Genomic DNA, 8,432 nt, shown 5'->3' with positions numbered 1-8,432 from the left:
GTGTTGGGGGGGGGGGGGGGGGGGGGGGGGCCAGTGCTGTGGCTGAGGCACGGGGAGGGTGCAACGTGGAGGTGGGTGATGTGGGGCCCGGAGTAATCACGCAGAGGTAAGTGGCAACTCTTCCTGAGCTTGAGGAATCTCACAGGCAGGCGAGGAAGCAGTGCCCACTGCTAGGAGAGGAGCTGGACAGGCCGGGGACCGCGGCAGAGAGGGGCTGAGAGCTGGGAGGACCCACACAAATGCAGGTGGTGCATTGGCAGATGGTTGGCGAGTGGGTACCCGAATACTTTCCCTGGCTTTGCATGGGAGCCCGCTCGTAGCTAGCCGCCACCCCAGTTTTTCCAACCGTATTGAATCCCTAAAGCGATGGGACCCTTCATTCATTGCTGCATCCACACCTCGAGATCTGCGCATGGAGGTGCAGTTATATGACTCAAGAAAGCCTGCAGGCGAAACGATTTCCCGGCCCTCGTCGTCCTGCGCTTCTCTTAGCCCACATGCCGCTAAAAAAACCCGAGCCCTTTGTTTCTTAGATACGTTTTTAAACAGGAGCTGAGCGAGAAGAAACATTTGTAGAAGCATTTATGCATCCCATCCTCTCTCCTGCAACCCGTGCATGTAAGGGGGGGAGAGCTGCTGGCTTTTGTCCCCGAGGGTAATCCAGCACCAGCCAATCTTGTGCTTTCACCTCAGGCTTCCTCCGAGCAGCGAGGGAAGAGTGTGTGTGTGTGTACATGCATACTACCATATGTGAACTCAGAAACTGTCTGTGTCATCCAGAAAGAGAGTGAGGCGTAGGGCCCATTAATGGTCATGAAGCTGCTTTGCCGGTCACTAGAGAGGGGGATTATACTGGCCGGGTGTTGTCAGGGATGGGGGCAAAGGGTGGGAGGTTGCAAAATCATTGCTCGTGCCTCATTCAGCATCAAGGCGGGGGTGAGCTCTGAATCGGGACAGCAAAGGGAATCTAGACCGCAATGAAAAAGGCACTCGTGCTGGCATTTCCTGCCTAGCAGCTGCACTTTTTAATAATAGTTCCCGTTTTTTGTTTTTTTCCCCAGCCTCTTGTATCCCAAATCACTTTAGGCAAGACTTTACTCTGCTCGACGCCTGCCTCACTGTACCCCGGCTGGAAATGCAGGGCTCACAAACTCCCCCCCCGGCCCTTGGCAAGCAGGCAGTGGGAGCAGCAACAGCGGACATTTCTCACTGCCCACATGCTGCAGATATGTAAGCAAAGGGATACGGAGAAAGGGTTTTATTAACCCTAAGGCCTCGACATCTGTTCTGCTCTCACACGACAACAGCAAAAGGCTCAGGCTGCTAGACCAGGGAAACAGCTCTCATCTTTTCCCAGGTCCCTTGATAGCCATTATTATTGGCTCCCAGTCCACCCGGTGTCCAGTCCCAGCTGAGCAAGCCCGCTATTTTTGGTTTACAGGACCAGAAAAAAATCTTACATCTTCCTCTCCAACTGTCCTGTCTCATCACAGGGTCCTCATGGTGCCTCAATGTGTGTTTATGATGTTTCCATGTATTGATCTAACCTGGGCCCTTTGTAATGCCCAAAACATTACAAAGGGCATATCTGTGAAAATCAGAACTAGCCCATAAAAAAAAAATCGGGATCGACTGGCAGTTATTTTATTCTTGGGTATATTCTTGCAATATAACTAGACGTGTCTTGCTCTCTAGTCTTGCTCTCAGTTTCCAAGATGGAGCTGAGGAAATAAGTGTCTACACTGAATAATAGTGCGGAGGTGCCTCTGCCCGGAGCCAGCTCAGGTGCCAGAGACGGGGCTGCATGAGCTCTGAGCAAATTGTATCTGCTTCTTGGTAGATCAGGTAGCTTGATTTAGATGCTGAATTGTTTTTTGCTGTAATGTTTATCCCCAAACGGTTCTGCCCCAATGGTTTGGATAGGGCTGATCCTGTCTCGGGCAGGGGTTTGGACAAGATGACCTCTGGAGGTCCCTTCCAGCCTGACTTCTCTATGGGCGCTTGTACATGTGATGGGTATGACTCTCTTTCCCAGCACGAGGTTAGAGAGGCACACATTGGTTTGTCCATGTGAAAAAATTCTGCGGGCTTTTCCTTTGAGATGCTCTGGCGCCCTGCCCTGCTTTGCTGCCAGGGCTTGAAACTAGGGAGGGAAGAGGCCTTTAATGTCGGTACCTTTTGCTGTCTTTGGGGAAGCATGCCAAAATACAGCCAAACTAGGCTCAGCAGGGACTTGCTAACGCTTCGCTTAACATTTTGACAATTTTGTCCGTAGGGAGCATGCTCCACACGAGGCCTGCTTCAGGCCAGACCTGGGCTCCAGCCCTGAACGCAGGGAGACCGATTCTCCTGCGCTCTTGATAGCCGCCCTCCACCTCCCCTGCAGCGGATGCCCGGGTTGCATGGGGGAGCAAGCTGCCTGATTCAGATGCAGACAGGAGAACTGGAGGAGGAGACAAGGGGGCAATTGAGACTGGCTAGGCAAAGAGAATGGGACAGAGCTGGGAAAGCACACACTAAGACGGGATGAGGAGTTTGGGGTGGAAGACTGGGGCTGGAAACAACCAAGGAGGGGATGGTGATGTGGGTAGGGCTGGTGGCCAGGGCAGGTAGAGGCCAGAGAGAGAGATCAGATGAAGTCAGGCTAGGACCAGAATGAAAAGCCTGAGCAGAAACTGGGATTGGGTAGGCAAGGAGAATGCATGTTGGACAAGGAACCAGGCATGGGAAAGACAGGAGTGAGACAGGATAGGGAAGACAAGGCAGAAGAGGTCAATCTTATGGGGTCGTGCATAATAATCTTCTATTTTCAACGTAATTTGCATAAGTGTATGCAGGCCTGCTCATAAATTTCTTTCTTTTGGCCTCCTGTAATGTGCATTTCAGGATGCTATTTCTAATTCCAGGAACTCTAGCAAAAAAACTTCCTTTTTTTATTCTTAGAATTAGGCTACTTTATGGCACTTTTAATACTCATGAAAATAACACAAGTCACACACAGGTTTAAGCCTAATTAGTCCTTTCTGTTTTAAAAAAAACAGAAGAGAAAACTGTATGGTGTACACACACACACACACACACACACACACACACACGCACGTGCAAGATTTCTGGCCGGCAGTGAGGGAACAGGACGGGTTTCTGGAAAATTCAAGGAGTGTGCATGATGCAACGCTGGCGAATTCTTGCAGAGCAAGGTCTGCTAAAGCTATCCAGATGTTAACATCTGGGGCTGATGCTAGAGGGCCCCTTCCACAGCCTCCCTTCTTTCAACGCTCATATTTCCATGTGGGAGAGTCTGGATTTCATGGGCTTCTCATATTACAGCGCCACGTTCATGCATCAGTGAGCGCTATGTTAATTTTAGAGTCGAGCGTTGTGCTGGTTTTGCCGGTCTTAGAAGTCGGGAAAGGAAAGGAATTGCTGCCTCAATTTCTTTGCTAGTGAGGGTGACTCTCCTCATAATTCCCATTGCAGAAATCAGTGGGTTTGAGCTGAAAGAGAGGCAACGTCTTGAGCAGCTGCAGATGATTTCTGCGATCTCTGCATGAATTCCCCTCTGGCATTTTGAATGAAGTAAGCGTCACAGGGCTTGAGCCTCTGCATGGCTCTTGGTCTTGTGGTGTGGGCCCTTCAGGGCTCTAAGAGCCTTAGAGACAGCTAGCATGTACTGTGCCTCTTGCTCAGGTGGCGTCTACCCAGCTGTGACTATATACCCAAACTCCCTCAAAACTAAGCAGTGTGAGTAGTAGTAACTGGCTAGCCAAGGGTTAATTTTCTCACCCACTGGATGCATTTTTTGGCCTCTGCTTAGCTCTGAGTCTGCACTAGGCACCAGGACTTGAGAGGGCTTGTTTAAAGTGAGTTCAGTTAAATCCATGTTTCTCTGCAGTTGCTGCATTGGAGGCACGTCCTTTTCCTGGACTGTCCTTGGGAGCTCCAGGGACCGTGCATCTGCGGTGTTTCGTACAGGGCCGAGCACATGGTCGCTACTAGGCAAATAATCAGATCTTGTTCCTCTGCCATATGGGGAGGAGACCACACTCCAGGGGGACTCTCCTTTTAGGCATGAAAGAGGTGAATGCTGCTTTTGGGGTGCAGTTCCCTGCTGCCTGGGATCCACAGGGAGCTGCTGGATGCTGGGAGCTATGGAGCTGGTTGGGGCGGGGAGCAAAGAGGTAGCTGCTCTCCACAATGTCACCTAAGGCTGCTCGCATGGGGCTAAAGCCATGCTGTCTCTGGGCCACTGCCATGCACTTGCAGGAGTTCAGCAGTCTGTGCAGAGCTGGTTGTCCTCCATGAGGCTGGCCACATCTGACCTGGAGCAAATGCTTCCCTGGCAGCTCTGCAGATTGGCCTCAGCTGTAGTTTTGGGATCTGATGCTGTTGCACTGAGGGAAGGGGTGTTAGGAAAGAAATCCCAGTCCCGAGGTCCCTTCAGTAAGCTTCGGAGCAAGCTTGGCCCCTCTTTCTGCCAGGCCATGGCATTAGACTGGCTAAATTACCCCTAACAGCTTTGCCCTCTGAGCCCCTTCTATGCAGAACCATCTACTCTGGGCATTTAATTACACACTCATTTGTTCCTGGAAGTAGCTGAGCATTTCCTCAACCTTGGTAGCCACCTCTCTCAGAGAGTGAACATTGAGGAGGAGATCTGGTGTGCACAGGACAGGATCTGGTGTGCAAGTGCCTCCTTTGGGAAATTGCTTCTGCATGTCTTTATTCATTGCAATCCCTGGAAAGACACCAAGAGCCAGGTCTTCAATGCAGACATCATCCCCACCCTCCTCTACGGACATAAAAGGTGGGTGCCTTACGATCATCTCAGGAGCCTGCTGAGACTCCAATGATGCCTCAAGAAAATCCTCCACATCATATGGGATGATTGCCACACAAATGCCAGCATCCTTGCTGACGCCAATGTTACCAGGACTGAATTGGTGATCTTCAAGCACCAACTTTGCCGGAGCGGATGTTGTATGCGGATGCCCGACACTCAGTTCCCAAAACAAGTTCTCTGCTCCCAGCTCAGTAACGGCCTGAGATCTCACGGTGGACAAAAGAAACGCTACAAGAACACGTTGAAGGCAGACCTGAAGAAAACATGCCGACATCAAGAGCTTCAGTAACTAAAAAGCTTCATTGCAACTAGACCCCAGGCCCTGCCACTCTAATTAAGAGTGCTAATGAACTCTTAGCTTTCCTTTTTGCTGTAGCTGGGTAACACAGGAGGGACTGGCTGGTAAATTAGTCATCTGCCTGCTGGTATAACACAAATTAGAGCATTGCTCCCCTCCAGTGGCCAATCTGTATAAAACAAAATAATGATCTACTACTGCTGCTTGGAGAAGGAGCTGCTTTTTTTTGCTTGGGCTTGTGCTTTCCGTGTTGATGATCCTGGCTTCATTTTTTAGCTTGTCTGACAGCCTTTACACCATTAACAGGACTTGTTTCATTGGTCGTTGGTGCTGCATGGCAGCATCCTGCCTCTCCCTGCCCTCCGACTCCCAGTCGTGCTCTGTCGCTAGTGGAGAATTCGTAGACTCAGGAGTCGTTCCTGGCCTGTGGACGGATTGATGAGCGCAGTCCATGTGTAGCCCAAAGCAGCCTTGTACTCACTTGGTAATGCTCACGCTGGGCCGCCCGTGTCTGGACGTGACCACAGCACTGCCTGCTGGCATCAGAACTGAGCAACCTGCCAAACGACGTTGGCTGTGGATGCCAAAGCCCAGGGCTGCGAATTTCAGAGAGCAATGAATAGCTTTGTACGCGCCAAGCTCTAGTCCTACAGCTGTCACGGCTTCCCTGAGTGACTGCGATGTGCTGTAACGAGACCTGCGTTTGCTCCTATCGGCCTGCTCTGAATAGGAAAGGTTCCCTGACCTCAGTGAGCTTTGCAACCGGCCCCGGTTGTGAAACCAGCAAGCCAGATTCTGGACTCAGATCATCCTCACGGGCTTGATTTTGCCCCTGAAACTTCCTTGGCCTTCATGTGCCACTTCTGCGGCACTCATCCTCCCCGCTTGGACTGTGTAGTGGGCTGACCAGAGCCTGGGCAACTCACACCCCAAGGCTCCCCAGAAATGTTACTATACTCGGGAGCACTGCTGTACTACTGCCAGGGCCTGGGATCTTCCTCTTTTTGCTACCCCATGCAGCAATAACTTACTGTGCTTGCAGGGAGTGAAGGACTGCCCTGAGGTAACGATCGCCATGCTCAGTGTTACTCCACTATGGGCGCGTCTACACAAGACATTTAATGCACTGAAGACTAATTCTACTGCGCATTAGCATGGCAGGCAAAGCCCATGCTAATGAGCTAATGTGCAGCTGGTTTGGTCTAATGCCTGTAGTGTCACAAAGAAACCGTTCATCTGCGCTAATGCACAGTAGTGCCGATTATAGCGCATTTAGTTAGTACCTGTCATTACAGGTACTAAACTTAATGCGTCGTTATTACAGTGCATTGATGAACATGTAGATGGGCCCAGCGGGGACCAAACCCTTCAATGAAACAGGCCTGTGTCACCTTGGCGCAGCTTTACCTTATGCTGGGGTAATTGCAGACACATGGAGACTTGCTCTGGAGCAGCTGAGGTGCAGTAAATGAATTGCAGGCACATGAAGTAATTGCACGCTCGGAAGAATTAAAGGCTCCAGGGGACTTGTGACCCTATTTGTAAATGTTGCAACTTTACTTGAGGTCATGCCCCCTCGTTTGGAAACCGCAGATCTCGTGGATATGGGGAGAGTCTGAAGACCTGGGTTTTGGCCCTGTCCTTGCCACTTCCTTCCCATGCGACCCTGGGCAAGTCACTTCACCTCCCTGTTCTTTTGTTCCCCCTGCTGTGACTTCTGTCTATACTGCTCATAAGTTCTTCAAGCCTGATGGGGAGCCTCTAAATGCTGCTGCAGGATCACTGATCATCACTAATACTCCTGGTAATAATCCCATTGTGTTAAATAAACTCTGGTGTACAAAGAAAAGGCTATGATGATGGTGGGTACAATGCTGTTTGTGCATCCGTGCTGCCTAGAGGTAGGGGACCATCCTTTGCGGGCCTGGAAATGCAGCACCCTACATATTTTTTTCACTGTAACTGGTGGTGAGCAAGGGCATTGGCTGCTGCAGACAGAGCCGCTGCCTGTTGCCCAGCCGGAGGGCAGTGGTGGATGTGAGGAGCTGGATTTCAGGCACATAAATGCCCTTGTTCAGTAGCTGGTGAAGGCCGGGCCTGTGTGCGGGAGAGAGCGGAGGCAGGGCAGAGACAGACCAGCTGAATGGGACCATTGTTTCCCTCCTCATCACTGTGTGGTTATAGGCATGTGGGGGTTTTTTGACCCACTTCCACCTTTTAGGTCATGACCTTGTTAGGAGGAGGCCTGTTTCCTTCCCTGATAGCTCCTCTTACCGCAAGCCCCCTCCAAACCAACCTCCCCAAGTTGCACTTGGGAACATTTTAGATCAGTCCCTTGTAGCTTGGGTTTCACTCCAGTTCATTTCTTGCCAGAGATAAGGCAAAAAACCATCCTGGATCATCTGGGCTGCTTCCAAAATTTTGGGGCTACGTCCTGGTGTCCTCAAGGACAGCTTGTAATGAGTTGTCCTGCTGTGTCTGATAAGAGAATGGATCAAAATGTGGGCCTGTGGCTATATTATTTCCAGTATTTGCTACCTTCTGGACCAGAAGCAAGGTAGTTGTGTTCATGTGATGCTGGCAGCCAGGTGAGCAGATCAGATCTGCCTCTCGGTACGTCTGGGCTCTGCTGAGAGGCATCCGCGGTGCTGCTCTGTAGTGTCTAGACCCGTGACTCTCAACCAGGGGGGCCACAAGATCCTTTCAAGGGGTGTCATACAATGTTAGCACAGTTGGGTGTGCAGACATGACTCAGATGATAAACCCAGAGATTTCCAATAGGAATCCGTAGTGTCAACATCGTTCTGACTTGCTGTGGTCTTTCTGGTGACGTGCCTATTATTTTTCTGGAGTCAAAAAAACCAGTGGAAGCTGAAAGCTGGTATTTTCCAAGGGGTGTCTTAGACTTGAGGGGTGCCACAAGTCTAAAAAGTTGAGAACCACTGATCTAGAATAACCCAAATGGAAGCGGTGTGAGCTATGTCTGGTTCTGAAAGGCCCTGGCGTGGCTGGGACCGCATCCACATTTTTGTTTCCTGAAAGTTGACGGCTTTGCTCATAGCTTGGAGAGAAGCTGCAGGGATGAGGTGGGCAAAGGGCAGCTTCGAGGCTTTGAATAGCTTGGGGGACTGCCAGAGGGTGCCCAATAATGTGTCCAACAGGAATCAACTTATTTCTTTGTTCTGCACTATAAGGCCAATCGCACCGCGTGGATATTATAATACGGTGTTCCCAACCGTTTTGGCCTTGAGGCACTCCTTTATAGCTTATGTGAATTGAGTGACACCCCATTAA

The 8,432-nt window shown here is 50.6% G+C and overlaps 1 long non-coding RNA gene across 1 annotated transcript in view; it reads left to right on the top strand.

Moving 5' to 3' along the window:
* Positions 1-1,605, top strand: part of LOC112549990 — an 11,583-nt gene extending 9,978 nt beyond the window's left edge. Inside the window, exon 4 of the long non-coding RNA XR_003093652.1 lies at positions 1,062-1,605. This is a non-coding gene — a long non-coding RNA (uncharacterized LOC112549990). The remainder of the gene's footprint in view (positions 1-1,061) is intronic.
* Positions 1,606-8,432: the final 6,827 nt, after the last annotated feature.

Source organism: Alligator sinensis, unplaced genomic scaffold (assembly GCF_000455745.1).
Source record: "Alligator sinensis unplaced genomic scaffold, ASM45574v1 scaffold1008_1, whole genome shotgun sequence".
Taxonomy (NCBI): domain Eukaryota; kingdom Metazoa; phylum Chordata; order Crocodylia; family Alligatoridae; genus Alligator; species Alligator sinensis.
This window is presented reverse-complemented; position numbering and strand designations above follow the sequence as displayed.